The sequence below is a fragment of the Callorhinus ursinus genome, unplaced genomic scaffold (genome assembly GCF_003265705.2).
Source record: "Callorhinus ursinus isolate GAN/ISIS: 27379988/994484 unplaced genomic scaffold, GSC_fseal_2.0 scaffold559, whole genome shotgun sequence".
Classification (NCBI taxonomy): Eukaryota; Metazoa; Chordata; class Mammalia; order Carnivora; family Otariidae; genus Callorhinus; species Callorhinus ursinus.
Window position 1 is genome coordinate 1 of NW_027397614.1, and position 21,703 is coordinate 21,703.

At 49.6% G+C, this 21,703-nt stretch overlaps 1 long non-coding RNA gene and 1 pseudogene across 1 annotated transcript; both read right to left on the bottom strand.

The window, feature by feature from the left end:
* Positions 1 to 33: 33 nt before the first annotated feature.
* LOC112818944 (aflatoxin B1 aldehyde reductase member 2-like) lies at positions 34 to 10,419 on the bottom strand (annotated as a pseudogene).
* An 8,448-nt stretch (positions 10,420 to 18,867) lies between these two features.
* Positions 18,868 to 20,689, bottom strand: LOC112818945 (uncharacterized). Its single transcript, XR_003206719.2, has 2 exons — positions 20,529 to 20,689; positions 18,868 to 19,288 (listed from the first exon to the last, which is right to left on the bottom strand). It is a non-coding gene; the product is annotated as an uncharacterized lncRNA (long non-coding RNA).
* Between the last annotated feature and the right edge of the window lie 1,014 nt (positions 20,690 to 21,703).

Here is a 21,703-nt window from a genome sequence, read left to right on the forward strand (position 1 = left end):
CCACCCCCCACCCTGACGCAGCCCATCCCCCGCTCACCGATTCCTGTAGGTCTCAGCCCAGTTATTCCCGAAGAAGCGGCCCACAGGCTGTTTCCCGTCCTTGTCCTCAAACTTGTACTTGCCCGTCAGCAGGCCCCCTGCGGGGAGACTGCCATCAGAGCCAGGCCCACCCTGCCCCCAGAGGCTGTTCTGGACTGGTTGGGGGGGGGGGATGGAAGGAGGGATGGAAGACACGGCCCAGTCTATTTTCAAACCCCTTCCCGCTTCCCAGGGCCTGGGCCAGGCATCTACTGGGTCAGGAAGAGGCAGAGACGGGGCCAGGAATGGCCTCCCACCCCAGGGGGAGCCTGCCCCCCTGCCCCAGAGCAGCCCGTACCAGCCAAAGGGTTGTAGGCGTAGAACCTCAATCCGAAGTGCCTGAGGCAGGGGAAGAGCTCCGTTTCCACCTGCCGGGTGGTAGCGTTGTACATGCCCTGTGCGTAGAAGGTTGCTAGTGTCAAGGGAAGGAACCCCAGCCTGGTTTGTTTGTTTTTAATTTAAATTCAATTAACATATAACGTATCATTACTTTCAGAGGTAGAGGTCAGTGATTCATCAGTCTTATATAGCACCCAGTGGTCATTACATCACGAGCCCTCCTTCATGCCTGTCACCCATTTACCCCATTCCCCCACCCCTCCAGCAACTGTTTGTCTCCTGTGATTAAGAGTATCTTATGGTTTGTCTCCCTCTCTGATTGTCTTATTTTTTCCTCTCTTCCTCTATGATCCTCTGTTTGTTTCTTAAATTCCGCATGAGTGAGATCATATAATTCTTTCTCTGACTTATTTTGCTCAGCATAATACCCTCTAGTTCCATCCATGTTGTTGCAAACGGCAAGATTTCATTTTTTTGATGACTGAGTAGTATTCCATTGTGTGTGTGTGTGTATTACATCTTCTTTATTCATTCATTCATTCATCTGTTGATGGCCATCTGGGCTCTTCCTGTAGTTTGGCTATTATGGACATCGCTGCCATAAACACTAGGGTGCAGTTGCCCCTTCGGATTACTACATTGATTCTTTGAGGTAAATCCATAGTAGTGCAATTGCTGCATTGTAGGGTAGCTCCATTTTCAAATTTTTGAGGAACCTCCCTACTGTCTTCCAGAGTGAATGTGATGAGGGAACAGAAGGCAAGCTGAGGACAAAGCAGACGCTGACACCCCACAACACCCCCCACCCCAGATGGGATCTATGTGACATTCCTCATGCACTCCTGGTTGCCCTAAAGCTAAGGAAAGGAAAAACAAAGTTACCTTACAGAGATCACAATCGTGCAAGACCTGAGTCTCCCTCAGTTTACAAATGTCTTAGCAATCTACAAGAACAAAGCATTTCTATCAATAACCTAGCTTCCAGGAGGAAATGTAGATAAAATTAAATGTCCTTATAACCTGCAGCCCATTGACAGATACTTGAAGGGGGCAGAGTGTAATGTTCCTCCAGGAAGCTCCCAACTACCCTCCTGTTAATGCCTTGCTAGAGGGAAAAACGACCTTAACTTGACAATGGCAAGGACTCTGGCATCCTGAGTCCTCTTAACATATGAAAATCCTTTTGAAAACCTCCCTTTTCCTTACCTTCCCCAACCCCATAGTATACAGTCAGCCACCCCTCAACCACGGTGCAGCAGCTCCTTCTGCCCACAGGTCCTGTCCCCAATGCTTTCATAAACCACCATTTTGCACCGAAGATGTCTCAAGAATTCTTTCTTGGTCTTCAGCTCTGGACCTCACTCCACTGAACCTCACCTATGTTCCAAAACCTCATCGGATGCACCAGCTTGCATTCCCACCAACAGTGCAGGAGGGTTCCCCTTTCTCCACATCCCCGCCAACATCTGTCTGTTCCTGACTTAATATTAGCCATTCTGACTGGTGTGAGGTGGCATCTCATTGTGGTTTTGATTTGGATTTCTCTGGTGCTGAGTGATGTTGAGCACTTTTTCGTACGTCTGTTGGCCATTTGGCTGTCTTCTTTGGAGAAATGACTGTTCATGTCTTCTGCCCATTTCTTGATTGGATTAGTTGTTCTTTGGGTGTTGAGTGTGGTAAGTTCTTTATAGATTTTGCATACTAGCCCTTTATCTGATAAGTTATTTATAAATACCTTCTCCCATTCTGTCGGTTGTCTTTGGTTTGGTTGTCCTTTGGTTTTGTTGACTGTTTCCTTTGCTGTGCAAAAGCTTTTTATCTTGACAAAGTCCCAACGGTTCATTTTTGCCCTTGCTTCCCTTGCCTTTGAAGTCGTGTCTAGCAAGAAGGTGCTGTGGCCGAGGTCACAGGGTTTGCTGCCTATGTTCTCCTCTAGGACTTTGATGAATTCCTATCTCACATTTAGGTCTTTCATCCATTTTGAGTCTATTTTTGTGTATGATGTAAGGAAATGGTCCAGTTTCATTCTTCTGCATGTGGCTATCCCCACCTTTTTTTTTAAGATTTATTTGAGAGAAAAAGAGCACATGTGTGTGGGGAGGAGGGCATGGGGAGGGGCAGAGGGAGAGAGAAACTCAAGCGGACTTCACGCTGAGTATGGAGCTCAATGTGGGACTCAATTTCACAACCCCCAAATCAGACCTGAGTTGGAACCAAGAGTTGAACACTTTAACCGACTGTGCCACCCAGGTGCCCCACCCCCTCCCAGGCTTCTGTTAAAACTATCGGTCAAAAACCTGCCCAGGACTTCAGCAATGATATCCCAAATCACTAGTGGTAGCAGGGGATGGGGAGATGGTGCTGGGCCCAAGGTAGGGACACTGGACTGGCTATATCATTCCCCAGATATCTATTGTTGCCAAACACAAGCAAGTCCAGCCAGGTTTCTGCTTCTGCCTCCCACAGATGTTAAAGCCAAATTAAAAACAAAGAAAGAAGTGTCCATCGAGAGATGAATGGATAGAGAAGATGTGGTATACATACACAATGGGGGACTGCTCGGCCATATAAAAAAGGAGATCTTGCCTTATGTGATGACATGGAGGAATCTACAGAGTGTAAGTGAAATAAACCAAAGAAAGACAAACACTGTATGGTTTCATTTACATGTGAAACCCAAAAAACAAAAGAGCAGAAACAGACCCATATACAGAGAGAGCAAACTGCCAGTAGTCAGAAGGGAGGGGTTGGGGAACGGGCAAAAAGGGAGGACAAGGATCGGAGCTACAGGCTTCTGTTGGAACGAGCAGGGATGAAAGGTACAGCAGAGGGAATATAGTAGATGGTACTGTATGTAGCCGCTTGCAGGCCGACCGCTTGTAGTGAGCACAGCATCACACAGACTACTATGTTGCACACCTGAAACTAATATTGCGCGTCAAGTCTACTTCAATTAAAAAGATACACACACACACACAAAGAAGACAGACGATCACAATAGAGTTGGGCTGTGTAATCACCGCAGATGCTTACAAATACTCGCTGAGTGCATGAAAATGAAGTCAATACTGGAGGCTCCTCTGGGGCATCGGGAAAGGCTTGCAGGGAACAAGCCATCTAAGTGAGGCCTGAGCACTTCTGGGGGGGGGGGGGGGGGGGGAAGAACGGTCCAGGCTCACGCCCACAGGCAGCAAGCAGGAAGGAAGGGCCCGCGGAGCACGTGCCGGTAGGAAGGGGAGCCAGGGCCAGAGCGAGCAGGTACCTGCTGGCCAAGCTGACGAGCGTGCGCGTCCTCCCCACAACACAGGCTGTCAGCAGGGCGGCGGCTGCGATGGAGAGGAGGCAGTGGGAGGGGCCGAGAGAACCGGGGATCAGCCGGGCCCCCCCCGCAGCCCTGGCCCTCACCTGGTACACAGTGGGCAGGATCCAGCCGTTCCTCCTGCAGAGGGTGCAGATCTCGGCCACCTCCCAGGCGGCATAGTTGGAGAGGCCAAGCTCCACGAACTTGCCCTGCAGGGGAGAGGCCTCGGTCAGAACCCACCGCGGCCCAGGACACTGCAAAGGGGAGATGGGGGTGGGGACCCTGGGAGTGGGGTCTGTCCCCGGCTCTGCTCTGGGACGACCCTGGTGCCTCCACTCTCCTGGAGCTCGGGGGCCCGCCTCACCTCCTGGTGCAGCTGGTGGCAGGCACGCAGCGTCTCCTCCACGGGGGTGTCGTGGTCAGGTAGGTGCAGGTAGAAGAGGTCCACCCCGGGGGCACTGCAGCCGTTTCAGGGATGTCTCCAGCTGGGCCCGGACACCGTCAGGCTTCAGTGAATTCTCACCCCATGGATTGGCCTTGGTGGCGATTTTCGCTTTGGGGGAGGAGTGAAATGAGAGTTCAGGCCAGTTTACCAAACACTGGAGAGAGTCTAGAATAATGACTCAGAGAAAGACCTGGGTCCACAGTCCAGATCTGCCATTACCACCTCTGTGAGCTTGACCAAAGTTACTCAACCTCTCTGAGCCTCAATCCTCTCAACTATAAATTGAGAGCATCGATGGTACTATTTTGTGTGCTGGTCCCAGGGATTGATCAGAACTTGAATGGACGTGCTGTTCATTGTCATCACCGCCAATGTCATCAGTATGACGGGTTATTTACCAGGCCCTAAGGGCTGGTAGACCCAACAGGTGATCCCTGCCCTCGAGAACTCACTGTCTAAGGGGCTGCATTACCGTAAGCAAGGCAGGGATGTGCACCAGGTGCTGGGGGAGCCCAGGGCATAGAGGCGGGAGGCCCCTGTGAGCTCAGGGAAGGTTTTCTTTAGAATCTGAATCTTGGTCTCCAGGGGGAGGTCACAGGCTGCCAGTTGAGGAAAGGTGGGACGTTCATTCCAGAGAGTGAGGACAAGGGCAAAAACCCAGAGGAAAAGAACATGGCGTGAGGGGAGTCATGACTGCAATTCCAGGGATCCAGAGCACCAGGGTCAGGGGGTACACAAGGCAAGAGAAGGGCCACAGACCCGACGGAAAGGGCCTTGGGAGCACCCCGTGCAATCTGGCCCTCCCTGAACACTCGGCGCCTGGCAAGTCACCTGACTCCTTGAGACTTACGAGCAGGCTGGAGGACCGCTCACTTGGAATTGTTCCGTTCCTCCAGCTCTTCTTCATGTGCATTAAACTACGGATCTGAGGTTTAAGGACTTTGGCCCTGCTAGCTCTGACCAGGAGGGAAGCGAAGGAGGGCTTGGAGAAAAAAGACACTGAGAAATAAGACCTAGAGTGGTCAGAGAAGCAGCCAGGTGATCTAGAAAGGGCGAGCACTGAGACGCAGGCACATTGTCTTACTGCTCCAGATCGAGCGTGCTGTGGCTCACAGGAGAACCCAAGCAAGACTCTGGCAGAGGAGAGAGAAGAGCCCAAGGGAGAGACTGGTGCCTTGTGCTAACAACATTACTATTACTACTCCTAACCATAACAGTAACAGCCAACATTGCTGAACTCTAGGGACCTGCCAGGCACTGCTGAAGCTGTTCAAATGGCATTGGACTGGTGATGGACGGTCCTCTGCCCTTATGCAACCCTCCACTTAGCTCTGCCTGCTCCAACACCCCTGGCATTGCCAAATCTCATTGCCTTGGCACGCCCACTGCCCACACCCACAGCACTAACACCTGTCCTCCTGGCCAACTAATCGGTTCTTCAGTGTCTAATGCTCCCTCTTCTGAGCTTTCTTCAGTGGCCCCTCCAGAAGCCCTGCCTCTTCCAGGCTTCCCCAGCCTTCTCTAGAATCCGAGCTCCCTGGAGTGGGTTCGTTTCAATTTCCCTTCTAGGTCCTCAGAGACTAGCCCAGAAGGCAGTTAGACACCCTACCACCCGCACCCCCCCATCCCCGCCCACCGAGCACCCTGCGGCTCTGAGGCGCTGCCACTGAGCGTGACACCCGGAGCCCCACGGAGCAAAGTCTAGGGCCCAAGAGCAAGGAGGAAGCAGATCCCCCACAGGTTCCAAAGTCTGATCCGCGGCTGTGCCAGGGAACGCCAGGGCAGTACGGGCAGGGTTCCAGCAGATCAGGCCTGCACGGGGCACCTGCCGGGGTGCAGGAAAGGAGGTAGGGGCGGCACGGGGCCAGATCCCAAAGCTTTCAGGGCCCCCTAGAAGACCTAACCAAGTCGTTCCAGACTGGACCTGGGGTGTGACGTTGCTGGAGGGAAGGTCCTGGGAGACCTTCTCGGAAGAGAAAAGGAGAGGAAAGAAGGTCAGGACAAAGCACTGTCCGGCTGTCCGGGCAGACACGTGCACGGGGCCTGAGGAGCAGGGGGGTGGTCCAAAGCGCGGTCAGCGCCCGGGAGGGGCCGAAGCCGTCGGTCCTGACCGCGGCCGGGTCACGGCTGGGGCTGGCCGGGTGGGCGCCGCGCGGTGCACGGGGAGGGAGCGGTTACCTCTGCAGTCGCCGCCGCCCAGCCCGAGGCCCAGGCCGCCCAGGATGCTCTAGGACTGGCCGTCGCCGTACACGAAGGCCGTGTCCAGCTCCGTGGGGCCGCGCTCCAGGAAGGCGCGCACGGGCCGCGGCGCTGGCGGACGCGTCCACGCGGCGCCCCATCTCCACGGCGCCCAGCACGGTGGCGGGCCGAGCCGGGGTCCCGGAGGCGGCCCGCGGCGGCGACAACGGCCGGGACACAGCGGCGGCGGCAGAATCTGGTGGCCCAGGCGTCGCACTCTGCCGTGGGCGCGAGGCACTAACCAGCGCGAGCCATCGCCGCTTTAAGGAGGGACTTCGGACGGCGTTGGGGGCGGGGCAGTGTGCCCACCTCCCCCTTCCCTCCGCCGCCCCCCACCCCGGCCCTGCTGCACGCACGCGCCACGCGGGGCTTCGGGGACCGCGCACTTGCCTGGCAGGCGGGCCGGGGTCGGCCGCAGGCCGGGAGGGTGAGCTAGTGCGAGGCTTAACGAGCGAGCGCGAAGGCTGAGGGCTGCGACTCCAGGAGCCTCGCTGCCACGTCTCCCCACCTCCCTCGGCCTCGTTTTGAACCGTCCCGGGGTCCCGGGGTCGTTGCGGAGGGGGCTTTCCTACCTGCCAAAAGTCTTGAAATGAGGCCTTGGTTTGGGGGAGTTGGGGGGAGGCGCTCGGGCTGTCCCGCCGCCCTGCGGTCCCAGAGGCGATTCTCTGCTTCTGGGGTCAGAGACTTTCCAAAGGCTCCAGCCGGGGTCCGCGTGTTAAGACATGGTAACGTATGAAAACAAGGAACTGTCAGCCTCCAACTAGGTATACCCAAGCGAAAATACTTCAAACATGAAGGCAAAATAAGGACTTTGTTCAGACAAGCAGAGGTGTAGATCATTCATAGGAGCAAACTTTCACTCTACTAGAGGTATTTTTAGACGGAAGGAAATTTGAATTTACACACAAAAAAATGAAGTGCTAGACGAACCATTAGAGACGGTGAACTCTGAAAAACAAACTGAGGGTTCTAGAGGGGAGGGGGTGGGGGGATGGGTTAGCCTGGTGATGGGTATTAAAGAGGGCACATTCTGCGTGGAGCACTGGGTGTTATGCACAAACAATGAATCATGGAACACATCAAAAACTAATGATGTAATGTATGGTGATTAACATAACAATAAACAATTATTTAAAAAAATGAAGTACTGGGGGTGGTCAAGGTGGATAAATATAAAACGCTTTCATTTTTAACCTTTTTTTATTATTATTCATTCGAGACAGAGATAGAGCATGAGCAGGGGGAGAAGCAGACTCCCCGCTGAGCAGGGAGCCTGATGCGGGGCTCAATCCCAGGACCCTGGGATCATGACCTGAGCCGAAGGCAGACGCTTAACTGACTGAGCCACCCAGGCATCCCTTAACCATTGTTTTTAGTTTGTTTATTTATTTAATTAATCTCTACACCCAAGGTGGGGCTGAAGTCACAACTCAAGACATCCAGAGTTGGGTGCTCTTCCAACTGAGCCATCCAGGTGCTCCTCATCTTTGACCTTTTTAAAAAGATCATTGTAGGGCGCCTGGGTGGCTCAGTTGGTTGGGCGACTGCCTTCGGCTCAGGTCATGATCCTGGAGTCCCTGGATCGAGTCCCGCATCGGGCTCCCTGCTCGGCGGGGAGTCTGCTTCTCCCTCTGACCCTCCCCCCATCTCATGTGCTTTCTCTCTCATTCTCTCTGTCTCTCAAATAAATAAATAAAATCTTTAAAAAAAAAATAAATAAAAAATAAAAAATAAAAAAAAATAAAAAGATCATTGTAGGGGCGCCTGGGTGGCTCGGTTCGTTAAGTGGCTGCCTTTGGCTCAGGTCATGATCCCAGGGTCCTAGGATCGAGCACCCTGTGGGGCTTCCTGCTCAGTGGGGAGTCTGCTTCTCCCTCTGCCCTTAAGCCCTGCTTGTGCGCTCTCTCTCTCTAAATAAATAAAGTTAAAAAAAATAAAAAGAGGGCGCCTGGGTGGTTCCGTCGGTTAAGCGACTGCCTTTGGCTCAGGTCATGATCCTGGAGTCCCTGGATAGAGTCCCGCATCGGGCTGCCTGCTCGGCAGGGAGTCTGCTTCTCCCTCTGACCCTCCCCCCTCTCATGTGCTCTCTCTCTCTCAAATAAATAAATAAAATCTTTAAAAAAATAAAAAGATCATTGCGTTTTTATAAAGTTAAACATAAGCTTACCATGTGACTCAGCAAAAACCATGTTCACACAAAAACCTATACACCAGTGTTCTTTAGAGGCTTTATTTGTAATAGACAAAAATGAAAAACACCCGAAAGTTCCCTCAACGGCAAAATGGAGTTCTGAGGGGTGATGGAGCTCTTCGACATCTTGATTGTGGTGCTGATTACATGACTGTATACCTTTGTCAAAACTTTCAGAACTGGGGCGCCTGGGTGGCTCAGATGGTTAAGCGTCTGCCTTCGGCTCAGGTCATGATCCCAGGGTCCTAGGATCGAGCCCCGCATCGGGCTCTGTGCTCGGCAGGAAGCCTGCTTCTCCCTCTCCCATTCCCCCTCCTTGTGTTCCCTCTCTCCCTGTCTCTCTCTCTCTCTGTCAAATAAATAAATTAATTAAAAAAAAAAAAGAAAGTTGGAATGTCTATGGCTGAATGTCAAAGGAGATTGCAGAATACTATCAAAGACAAACAGGAACATTTCACAAGGACAAAGAAGTCAATTAATTAGGGGCGCCTGGGTGGCTCAGTTGGTTAAGCAACTGCCTTCGGCTCAGGTCATGATCCTGGAGTCCCGGGATCGAGTCCCACATCGGGCTCCCTGCTCAGCAGAGAGTCTGCTTCTCCCTCTGACCCTCTTCCCTCTCGTGCTCTCTCTATCTCATTCTCTCTCTCAAATAAATAAATAAAATCTTTAAAAAAAAAAAAAAAAGAAGTCAATTAATTAAAAGGACATAACAACGCTAAGTGTGTATGCACCTAATACCAGAGCATCATAGTGCGTGAAAAGATATAACTAAAGAAGAAATAGACAAACATGCAGTTACAGTTGGAGATTTCAGCACTCCTCTCAGTAATTGTAATCAGTAACTAATCATAGTTGACAGAAACTCAGTAAAGATACAAAGACTTGAACAACACTATTAACTGACTTAACATAATAGAGTACCCCAAAACAGAACGTTTATTCAAGTGCACATTCACCAAGATATGCCATTTTGGGGTTCTTAAACAAGTCTTAATAAAAGGATTCAAGCATAAAATTGTATCTCTGACCATAATGAAAGTACACTAGAAATCAGTAACAGAATGATTTATTTCCAGTGGTGCCTGGGTGGCTCAGTTGTTAAGCATCTGCCTTCGGCTTGGGTCACGCTCCCAGGGTCCTGGGATCGAGCCCCGCGTCGGGCCCCCTGCTCAGCAGGGAGTCTGCTTCTCCCTCTGACCCTCTTCCCTCTCGTGCTCTCTATCTCTCATTCTCTCTCTCTCAAATAAATAAATAAATAAAATCTTAAAAAAAAAAAAGAATACTTCATCAGTGACAAACTATATGTTGGCTAATTGAATCTAAATTAAAAAAAGATTTTTTGTGTGTGTGCTGTGTACTTCCTGATGCATCACACCAGGAAGGCACAAATAGCATGGTTGACTCACTCCTCGTAATGCTGAGATCAAGCAGAGCATTCATGTGATGTCAGCCTGCTCCCTCCACATAAAGTTCTCCATCCGTCTTCTTATGGTTTCATCTACTAATGAATGATCTCTGCCTAAATCTATGAAGACAGAGTTTTTAAGTCTGAGATTATGTTGTGCACATTCTAAATACTGGTCTTAGGACTAGAAGCAACATGTATAACCTTTCTGAGTACTTTAAAATGAGAAGTAGGTTTTCACTACATTTTTAATCTTTTAGGTAATTTTAGATTCATATGGAGTTGTAAGAAATAATACAGAAAGATTCCTTGTACTCTTGTACTCGTTTTCCCTAAGGAGTATCTTGCAAAGCCATAGTACAAAACCATAACCAGGATACTGACATTGACACAGTCAAAATATTGTAGTTGTTGGGCGGCATGTCCCACAAATGTTAACTTAGATCATGCTGGTTCATGCTTCCTCTGAGTTCTTCTATATCCTTGCTGAGTCTCTGGGTAGGAGGTCTATCAATTGTTGAGAGAAGAATATTGAAGTCTCTAATTGTAATGGCGGATTTATCTATTTCTACTTTCTGGTCTATCAGGTTGTTTTTTGTTTTTAAAGATTTTATTTATTTGTCAGAGAGAGAGAGAGAGCGCACAAACGGGGGGAGCAGCAGGCAGAGGGAGCGGCAGGCTCCCGCCGAGCAAGGAGCCTGATGGGGGACTCGATCCCAGCACCCTGGGACCATGACCTGAGCTGAAGGCAGACGCTTAACCAACTGAGCCACCCAGGTGTCTCTATCAGTTTTTTTAATAGATGTTTTTATTTATTTGAGAGAGTGGAGGGAGGGGCAGAAGGAAGAGAATCTTCAAGCAGGCTCCCCAATGAGCGATTTATCCTAATTACAAAGAATCACTGGTAAGCGGGAGAAAACTTGTCAAGAGTTAAGGGCATCCCCAAGTACGTTATCCAATCCAATCATAAAGAAAGTGGGGTCATCCATTATCTCCATAAGTCCATAGTTAACCCATTGGAGTGCAGTATGCTCTGGCTTTTAGGGAAGGATTTTGTCATCCCAACCACACAGAATTGGTCAAGGTGACAGTTGAGCTATACAGTTGTTGGGGGATTAATCCCATTTTTCAGCTGTTCAAATAATCATACGCCCATGAGGTCTTGTTTTTATCCCCACAGAATAACAAGCAAGAAGACTGTCTAATACACGAGCTATTGTGGCAATTTCTCTGAAGTTTATCTCAAGTAGTCTAGCTTAGGTAAACAACATTCGTTTAAAGACAATCAGAGGGACGCCTGGGTTGCTCAGTCGGTTAAGCGTCTGCCTTCGGCTCGGGTCATGATCCCAGGATCCTGGGATCGAGTCCCACATCGGGCTCCTTGCTCAGCAGGGAGTCCGCTTCTCTCTCTGCCTGCTGCTTCCCCTGCTATGCTTTCTCTCTCTCTCTCTGACAAATAAATAAACTAAAAAAAAATAAAAATAAAAAAATAAAATCAGAGCTAGAATTTAACACCCGCAAAGATGTGTTATTGAAACATAATTTCTCCCTATAATAACCCTCATTTTTAATCAGGACCTGTGGGAAGAAAGAGCTGCTGCCCCAGGGTTGTGAGGAGGAATTGATTCTATACTACGGTGTTGGGGGAGGTAAGGAAAAAGGGAGGTTTTCAAAAGAATTCTCATATGCTAAAGTGGACCTGCAAGATACTGGAGGTCTTGCCATTGTCAAGTTAAGGTTGTTTTTCCCTCTAGTAAAGCAATAACATTAAGACAGTTGGGAGCTTTGGGGCACCTGGATGGTTCTGTCAGCAAAGCGTCTGCCTTGGGCTCAGGTCATAATCCCAGTGTCCTGGGATGGAGCCCTGCATCGGCGGGCTCCCTGCTCGGCGGGGAGCCTGCTTCTCCCTCTCCCACTGCCCCTTCCCCTGCTTGTCCTCTCTCTCTCAAATAAATAAATAAAATCTTAAAAAAAAAAAAGACAGTTGGGAGCTTCCTGGAAGAATGTCCCACAAATCCCACCCAGGAGAGTCAGCTTGTGCTTTGTCCTCATCTAGCCTTCTGTTCCCTCATCAAAGTGATGAGGGTAGAGCCCCATGATGTGACTGGTGTCCTAATAAGAAGAGCAAGAGACTAGCGCTCTCTCTCCACCATGTGAGGGTAGACAGCCAAAAAGGCAGCAAAACACAAAGAGAGCTCTCACAGACACTGAATACTCTCGCCCCTTGATCTTGGACGTTTCAGCCTCCAAAAACTGTGAGAAATAAGTATTTGTTGTTGAAGCCACCCAGTCTATGGTATTTTGTTATAGCAGCCTGAACAGACTAAGACAACTGGCATGAGCATCTTGAAATAATTGCTCTTTTTTGAAGTTAGAATACTGTCTGGAGATTATGATTTAACTCGTGCAATGCAGAAGATCCAGTTCATTTTTTTTTTTAGATTGATTTATTTATGAGACAGGGAGAGGACATGAGTGGGAGGAGGGGCAGAAGGAGAGAATCTTCAAGTAGATTCCCCACTGAACATGGGCTCCATCTCAGGACTCATAAGATCATGACCCAAGCTGAAACCAAGAGTCAGGCACTTCACTGACTGAGCCACCCAGGCGCCCCCAGAAGGTCCATTTTCTTATCACTATGACACGTAACTTGATCTAGATTAAATAACTGTCCTTCTCAATTAAATCTGCTCATTTGTCATCCCAAGTTTCCTTATGCATGTCATAAGAGTCAAGCAGTAGTTGTTGATGTGCTGGTATCAATAATAGAAACACTTCACAAATAGAAAATACTGCCAGTTTTCTATCAGTGACAGACACTTCAGATAGAAAATCAGTGAATTCCAATAATCATTATACTTTTCTTCCATCTACTTCATGCAATCAAAGTAAAGCTCTTGGAAGTTCATCTTTTTATTTTATTTATTTGAGAGAGAAAGCGCACAAGCAGGGGGAGCAGCAGGAGTGGGAGAGGGAGAAGCAGGCTCCCCACTGAGCAGAGAGCCCGATGTGGGACTTGATTCCAGGGCCCTGGGATCATGACCTGAGCCGAAGGCAGAGGCCTAACTGACTGAGCCACCCAGGCACCTCTCTTGGAGGTTCATCTTGTCAAAGGTAAAACATCTGACACTCTTGTGAATGCTAATTAATTAATTAATTAATTAAGCAGGCTCCACGCCTAACGTGGGGCTTGAACTCACAACCCTGGGATCAAGATCTGAGCTGAGATCAAGAGTCAGACGTATATTTTTTTATTTTTATTATTTTTTAAAGATTGTATTTATTTATTTATTTGACAGAGAGAGAGAAAGCACAAGCAGGGGGAGAGTCAGGCAGAGGGAGAGGGAGAAGCAGGCTCTCTGCCAGGCGGGAAGCCCGATGCAGGGCTCAATCCTAGGACCCTGGGATCATGACCTGAGTCGAAGGCAGACAATTAACCGACTGAGCCACCCAGGTGTCCCAAGAGTCAGACGTTTAACCGACTGAGCTACCCAGATGCCCCAGGAAGGCCATTTTAAATTCAGTTACAAAGTTCAACATAAAAAGTAAAAAGTTTAATATCGAAGATGGAAATGTTTTTGTAATGAACACACACAAATTTCGATGCACCATGGTGTCATATTAAAAATAGTCCTGGGGCGCCTGGGTGGCTCAGTTGGTTAAGCATCTGCCTTGGCTCAGGTCATGATCCCAGGGTCCTGAGATCGAGCCCCGCATCGGGCTCCCCGCTCCGCGGGAAGCCTGCTTCTCCCTCTCCCGCTCCCCCTGCTTGTGTTCCCTCTCTCTCGCTGTGTCTCTCTCTCTGTCAATTAAATAAATAAATAAAACCTTAAAAAAAAAAAAGAAAAAATAGTCCTGTTAAATTAAAAATCTACGGAATAGAAATGCACTTTCTCAAAAGTAGTATGGCTCCTCGAATTCCCCTCTTCCTTATGGCTTCTAAAAGGTATTCAGAAGGCAAATTTGAGGCACTGATAATGTTCACCCCCACCTTTTTTTTTTAAAGATTTTATTTATTTATTTGAGAGCAAGAAAGAATGAGAGATAGAGAGCACGACGTGCTCTCTAGGGAAGAGGGTCAGAGGGAGAAGCAGACTCCCTGCCGAGCAGGGAGCCCGATGCGGGACTCGATCCCGGGACTCCAGGATCATGACCTGAGCCGAAGGCAGTCGCTTAACCAACTGAGCCACCCAGGCGCCCCAGCCCCACTTTTTTTTTTTTTTTTAAGATTTTACTTATTTATTTGACAGAGAGAGCGAGAGCACAAGCGGTGGCGGTGGGAGGGGGGCGGCAGGCAGAGGGAGAGGGAGAAGCAGGCTCCCTGCAGAGCAGGGAGCCCAATGCAGGATTCGATCCCAGGACCTGGGATCATGACCCGACCCAGGCGCCCTCACCCCCACTTTCGACACTGGTGATGCTAAGAAGCAGACCAGAATGGGAAGTAAGCAAGTATATCAGCACAGATGCCCTCCCTCGAGGCTCTAGCTTCAGTAGCCGCCTTTCTGCCACATTAATTCGAGTATACAAAATCTATCCCACGCCATTCTCCAGTCTTTTATACACCACGGGCCAGTTTCCTTAGTTTGAAGTTTAAGTATGTGCTGTTTTCCAGATCTCTCTCTCTTCCTCTGTCTTTTGAAAAAGCTCGTTAGGTATAAAATGGCTGAATTCAAGCAACCATGAAACATGTGTGAGATGCGTTACCCAAAAGTTCTAATAGATGGAACATGACCTAGAGAACACATCCCTAATGGGTTTACTTGGGACTGAAGGTCACCCGGCCAGTCAAAAGGCTCATCTTCTTTTTTTTTTTTTTTAAAGATTTTATTTATTTATTTGATAGAGACAGCGAGAGAGGGAACACAAGCAGGGGGAGTGGGAGAGGGAGAAGCAGGCCTCCCGCTGAGCAGGGAGCCCGATGCGGGGCTCGATCCCAGGACCCTGGGATCATGACCTGAGCCGAAGGCAGACGCTTAACGACTGAGCCACCCAGGCGCCCCAAAAGGCTCATCTTCTTGACGTGACCATTCAGGACCATTGCTCCCTGTGGCAGAGGTTGTCTTCCCCAAATGACCATCTGTTCCCTCATATTCTCTTCTACAACATAATGTTGACACTCACCCCATGGGGCAAGAGTGAGGCTGTGGATTTCCAAAGATGGGACATATAGGGCATGATGGCTTCTGCCTGGTTTTGGGGGGATGCTTGCCTTGGAAGCCAGCTCCCACGCTTTGAGGAAGCCCAGGCTACAGGGAGGGGGTCCCAGGTAAGTGTGCCGCTTGACCACAGCAGCTGGGATTCCTGCTCACGATCAGCATCAACCGCCAGACGTGTGGGAGCCCTGGCCTTCGGGTGATATAGCACCTCCGGCTTTAAGGTCCCTTCTCAAGACAGTGGGGAGAGATGAGCATTCCCCACTGAGACATAATTTGCACATCACACATACAAAGTGTCTAATTCAATGGTTTTTAGTGTATTTGGAGTTGTACAACCATCACAGTTCTAGAGCTTTCCATCACCCCCCACGAGAACCCTGATCTCATTAGCAGCCACTCTCCATTTCCTCCAACACCCCTTCTAGCCCTCAGCAACTGCTAATAGACTTTCTGTCTCTAGTCGATTTACCTGTTCCAGACATTTCATATAAACCAAATCATCCACTAGGAGGGCTTCTGTGACTGGCTTCTTCCACTTAGTGTGTTTTCAAAGTTCGTCCACATGGTAGATGTTTCTTTACTTTGTTCCTTTTTATTGCTTTTCCACCGTATGAATAGGCTACCTTTTATTTGTCCATTCATGAGCTGATGGACATTGGGCTGTTGCCACTTTCTGGGTATCGCTGTGATGTTTTCACTTCTCTTGGGTGTATACCTAAGGGATGGAATTGCTGGGTCATATGGTAACTCTAGGTCTTACGTTCTGAGGAACTGCCAGACTGTTTTCCAGAGTGCCTGCACCATTTTACATTCCCACCAGCAGTGTAGGAGATTCCAAATTCTCCACATCCTTGTCAACACTCGCTATTGTCTTTTACTTTAGCCATCCTGCTGGGTGTAAAGTGGCTTCACTGTGGTTTTGATTTACTTTCTCTAATGGGTAACGATGTTGAACAGCTTTTCACGTTTATTGGCCCTGTGTATATCTACTTCAGAGAAAGGTCTATTCCGGTACTTTGCCTGTTTCTTAGATTGGGTTTTCTATCTTTTATCATTGAGTTGTAAGAGTAGTAGATACAAGTTCCTTATGAGATATGTGATTTGCAAATATTTCTTCCCATTCTGTAGGTTGTTTTTTCACTTTTTTTTTTAAGATTTTATTTATTTTTTTTTTTTTTTAAGATTTTATTTATTTATTTGAGAGAGAGAGAATGAGAGATAGAGAGCAAGAGAGGGAAGTGGGTCAGAGGGAGAAGCGGGCTCCCTGATGCGGGACTCGATCCCGGGACTCCAGGATCATGACCTGAGCCGAAGGCAGTCGCTTAACCAACTGAGCCACCCAGGCGCCCAAGATTTTATTTATTTCTGAGAGAGAGAGAGCACAAGCAGGGGGAGTGGCAGGCAGAGGAAGCAGGTTCCCCAATGAGCAAGGAGCCCAATGTGGGACTCAATCCCAGGACCCTAGGATCAGGACCTGGGCCGAAGGCTGATGCTTAACTGACTGAGCCACCCAGGAGTCCCAGCCTTTTCACTTTCTTTCTTTAAGATTTTATTTATTTATTTGAGAGAGAGAGAGAGAGAGAGAGAACAAGTAGGCAGAGTGGCAGGCAGAAGCAGACTCTCCACTGAGCAGGGAGCCCGATGCCAGACTCGATCCCAGGACCCTGGGATAATGACCCGAGCTGAAGGCAGACACTCAACCGAGCCACCCAGGCGCCCACCTTTTCACTTTCTTGATGGTATCCTTTAAAACACACACATTTAAAATTTTGATAATGTCTAATTCTTTTTCTCTTCTGTTGCTGGTGCTTTTGGTGTCATCTAAGAGACCATTGCCTAACCCAAGAACGTGAAGATTTACTCCTGTATTTTAAGAGGTTTATAATTGTAGCTTTTACATTTAGGTCTACAATCCTAGAGTTCATTTTGTGTGAGTGTGGATGGTGTGAGGGAGGGGATCAACTTCATTCTTTTGCATGTGGATATCCAGCTGTCCGAGCTTCAGTTGAAAACTATTGTTTTCCTATTGAATTGTCTTTACACACTTCTCTGAAATCAATTGAAAGTACATATAAAGGTTTATTTCTGGACTCTCGGTTCTATTTCATTGATCTGTATGTCTGCCCTTACCCCACTACCACACTCTATTACTATAGCTTCTGGTAAATTTCAAAATCAAGAATCAGAGATCGTAGTCTTCTTATTCAAGATTATAGCTATTCTGGGGCGCCCGGGTGGCTCAGTTGGTTAAGCGACTGCCTTCGGCTCAGGTCATGATCCTGGAGTCCCGGGATCGAGTCCCGCATCGGGCTCCCCGCTCAGTGGGGAGTCTGCTTCTCCCTCTGACCCTCTTCCCTCTCGTGCTCTCTATCTCTCATTCTCTCTCTCTCAAATAAATAAAATTAAAAAAAAAAAAGATTATAGCTATTCTGTGTCCCTTGAACTTCTATATGAATTTTAGGATTTGTTTATGAATTTGTTAAAAAAAAGATAAAACAAAAAACCGGTTAGACTTTTGATAGGGATTGCTTTGAATCTTTATAATTTGGGGGACTTTGTCATTTTAAGCAACTCAATTTTAGGATAGCTAATTGTACGATGGTAACTGATACACCATCCCGTTCAGGGGAAGAATGCATTTTATTGTGGATGAAGACAAGAGAGGGTGACTGTTTCTGTAGGGAATACAATTTTGTCTGCAAGGTGTCTCCCTCTAGATGGTAAACGGGACATTTCTTAGAACAAAGAGTGTTTCTTTTTTTTTAAAGATTTTATTTTTTTAATTTATTTATTCATGAGAGACAGAGGAGGAGAGAGAGAGAGAAGCAGAGGGAGAAGCAGGCTCCCAAGGAGCAGGGAGCCCGATGCAGGACTCGATCCCAGGACCCTGGGATCATGACCTGAGCCGAAGGCAGACGCCCAACCATCTGAGCCACCCAGGCGCCCACAAAGAGTGTTTCTGATTGGTGGTTTGGTCTGGCATTTCCACGCTGAGCCCCCTTCCTCACTTCAAGATAAGCAAGCTCCAAGTGCTGACTTCTGCTGCTTGACCCATACCCCAGCTCCCTGGCCAGGGCTAGACTGATTTTTCTGCACTGGGAATGGTCAAGAAGCAACCCTCAGACCTGGGATTTTTCTTCCCCAGCGTTGGGTGCCCCCTGCTTGGAGTGGGGGTTTGTCAAGGGAAATGAGGACCATGGCTGCCCAGGCCACCCTTCCAGCTCCAACAGCAGGAGACCCAGGGCAAGGCTGAGAGTCCTACAGATGACAAGGAGACAGGAGGCTTTCACCAGGACAAGAGTAAAGCCACTGCTGACATTGAGTCTGTTAAAAATGTCATGCAGCATCTCAGGAGGTGCCCAGGAACATTGTTCTTCTTCTCAGCGGGGATGCTATTGGGAGCTTTTGGCCCCAAGGATTCTATTTCTAGATGCCTCTATTTCCTGAGGTGATTCTGAATAAGAGAAAGTATACTTCAGGGTGTGTGGCCTGCTTTTCTTCTCCTGTGCACAGCTGAGTGAGGGCCACCTCAGCCCTGCTGTTGAGAGCTCAGGCTGGATTCAGGACAGAAGGCAGGAGAGAGCCTCCTGAGGGCAGTGTGTGCTCTACCTCTACCCTCTGGAGACTCCAGCTCGTGCTTCTGCCCTGTTGGCAGTAAGCTCCCGGGCAGGATAAAAACAGGCCGCAGACAGTAAAGGAGACAGGTTCGTGGGGTTTACTGAGGGCCCAGGCGACAGCCCGGTCAAGTGCCGGCTTTATTCCGACAGGAACGTCCCAAGTGGACCACAGCCCCAGGCTTTACACGCCACAAAGGCATCTGGGAGCCAGGAGGGAATCTAGAAAAATATTGCATTGAGCCAGACAATCAAAAAAGACCATGTTAAATCAACTTAAGGCAGCCTGGTCAGGATGAGAGAACAGAAGAGGTGGCGGAAAAGAGAGAAACCTTTGGCAGCTGGAGTCAGGACTGGCCCTAGCGGAAGTAGTTGGGACATTCGTGGGCGACCAGGTGCCAGGCCTGATCGAAGGCCTGCACCACGGCCGGCTCCAGGGGCCCTTCCTCGGTTGCCGCCAAGTTCTGTGTCAGCTGCTCCACGCTGGACATGCCCAGGATGACCGCGTCCCTGTGGGCACCCTGCAAGGGGTGACAGCCAGATGTGAACACATTATGCACCGTGGTGGCTCCAGGCGCACACCCTCCCTCCCCGCCCTGCCTCTGCCGAGACCCGGGCTCTGATGTTTATTTATGCCGAATATAGTTCCCTAAGGAACTTGAGATGCCTTCAGTGATTTTAACGACGTGACTCCAAACCCTGTCTTCTTTCCCTCTGCTCGTCCTCAGACACAGCTGTGCTCAGAGCCCAGCTCGGCCACTCAGCTGGGTGCGCTTGGCTTAGTTCCTCCTCCCCTTGGTGACTCAATCTTCTCTGTCTTCAGCGTGGTGACGGGAATGAGAAACTATGTCAGGCAGTGCGCCCCCGGTTTTTGAGAAACTACTCTATGTCCGTCAAACCCTGGGCAACTGTGTCAGGCTGATGCAGGAGACACGTTTTAGCGAGGGAGACCGGGGACGCCGAAGAGCGAGGGGGGCCCCCAACTCCCACCGAGGAGCGAGTGAGGCTGAGGAGTTTTGAGAAATTTTCTACCCCGCCCACAGCTGTGTGGACCCAGCTCCTCACCCGTAACACTGGGGGAATGGCACTTCATGGGGCCGGAAGACAGACTAAATGCACGTATGCGAAGCCCTCATCCGGGGCCTGGTGCTCAGACAGCTACTAAGAACAATGGAACGACTGCTTGACTGCTCCGCAGCTCTCACCAGGAGAAACTTCAGAGGGGAAAACTGCTTAGGTGTTAGTGCCTGGCTGGCTGAGTCGTGGGGCACACGACTCCTGGTTTCGGGGTTGTGAATTAGAGCCCTACACTGGGTGTGGACATTACTTAAAAATAAAATCTTTTTCTTTTTTTTTTTTTAAACATAGGCTCCATGCCCAACCTGGGGCTTGACCTCACAACCCTGAGATCAAGAGTCACAAGCTGGGACCCCTGGGTGGCTTAGTTGGTAAAGCCTCTGCCTTCGGCTCAGGTCATGGTCCCAGGGTCCCGGGATAGAGCCCCGCATCGGGCTCCTTGCTCAGCATCTTCCTGTTCCCCTCCTCCTGTTAGTGATCTCTCTCTCACTCTGACAAATAAATAAATAAATAAAATCTTTCTATATGCTCCACTAACTGAACCAGCCAGGCACCCCCAAGTAAAATCTTTGGAGGCAAAAAACCCCCAGGAAAACATGACTTAGAAATGACCTAAAGATAATTCTGGCTCTGTTACAAGGGCAGCAGTGGCCGCCCCCCCCCCCCCCGGGACAGCCGGCTCACCTGCAGCTGGGAGTGGTGGTACATCCAGCGGAGGGCGGCCGAGGTCATGCTGGGGACGCTGCCGCCATACACAGCCTGCAGGGCCTTCTCCACCAGGGCAATGGCCTCGAAGTAGTGCTCCTTCCAGAAGCTGGGCAGGTGAACGGGGTGGCACAAGGGTCAATAACTGGGGGGGGGTCACATCAGGGCTACATCCACAAAGCCAAGCAAGGCAGCTGTGTCCACCCAACTCGGCAGGGAGGAGCGCTGAGCGTTCTTCCAGCAGTGGGCCAGCTTGATTGGGCAGCAGAACCACCGGGCACAGGAGGCAGCCAGAGGGGCCTCAACGAACACCTCAAAGACATCTTTAACCTCTTCATGAGTTCTTTTTTTTTTTTTTTTATTTGTTTGAGAGAGAGAGAGGGAATGAGAGATAGAAAGCACGAGAGGGAAGAGGGTCAGAGGGAGAAGCAGACTCCCTGCTAAGCAGCAAGCCCGATGTGGGACTCGATCCCGGGACTCCAGGATCATGACCTGAGCCGAAGGCAGTCGCTTAACCGAGCCACCCAGGCGCCCCTCTTCATGAGTTCTTAAGACCTCATAACGCCTGCCCACTTTACCCAGTGAAGCAAAGGTAACAAGATGGGGGCGGGGGGCAGGACTCGGCCCCAGGCCTCCTGAGCGTGGATCCAGGGCTTGCTCTTTTTTTTTTTTTTTTTAAGATTTTATTTATTTATTTGAGAAAGAGAGAGAACGAGAGATAGAAAGCACAAGAGGGAAGAGGGTCAGAGGGAGAAGCAGACTCCCTGCTGAGCAGGAAGTCCGATGTGGGACTCAATCCCAGGACTCCAGGATCATGACCTGAGCCGAAGGCAGTCGCCTAACCAACTGAGCCACCCAGCGCCCAGGGCTTGCTCTTTCTTTCCTGGCAAGTGGTAAGCCCTTCTCAGGGAAGTGCCAGGCCTTGGAAGACCCAGTATAAAACCCAGGGGTCACCATTTGCTCACAGAGCTCCCAAGAAAGCAAGAAATGCAGCAGAATTTGGTCATTTCTGCAGGAATCAAGACATGGGTCCAGGCAGCAGGGAAGACCTGGAACCCCCAGGAAAGCTGCCTAGAATTTCTCCACGTCCGATAAAGGGGACCCTGCCCACCCCCCACCCTGACGCAGCCCATCCCCCGCTCACCGATTCCTGT